The sequence below is a fragment of the Galeopterus variegatus genome, unplaced genomic scaffold (assembly GCF_000696425.1).
Source record: "Galeopterus variegatus unplaced genomic scaffold, G_variegatus-3.0.2 Scaffold1253, whole genome shotgun sequence".
NCBI lineage: Eukaryota > Metazoa > Chordata > Mammalia > Dermoptera > Cynocephalidae > Galeopterus > Galeopterus variegatus.
This window is the reverse complement of record NW_007727364.1, coordinates 155,161-155,471: the sequence shown is the minus strand read 5'-3', so window position 1 is coordinate 155,471 and position 311 is coordinate 155,161.

Below are 311 nucleotides of genomic sequence, written 5' to 3'. Positions count from 1 at the left end.
CTATTTGCTGAAGTGTTTCTCCTATGTTTTCTTTAATAAGTTTTATTGTTTCAGGGTGTATATTTAAATCCTTAATCCATTTTGAGTTGATTTTAGTATATGGTGAGAGGTATGGATCTAGTTTCAATCTCCTGCATATAGATATCCAGTTATCCCAGCACCCTATGCTGAGGCAGTCCCGACCCCAATGAATAGGCTAGGTGCCTTTGTCAAAGATCAAATGGTAGTAAGTGCGTGGGTTGATTTCTGGGTGCTCTATTCTAAAGGTGAATGAATCAATTCACACACATACATACACACACACACACACA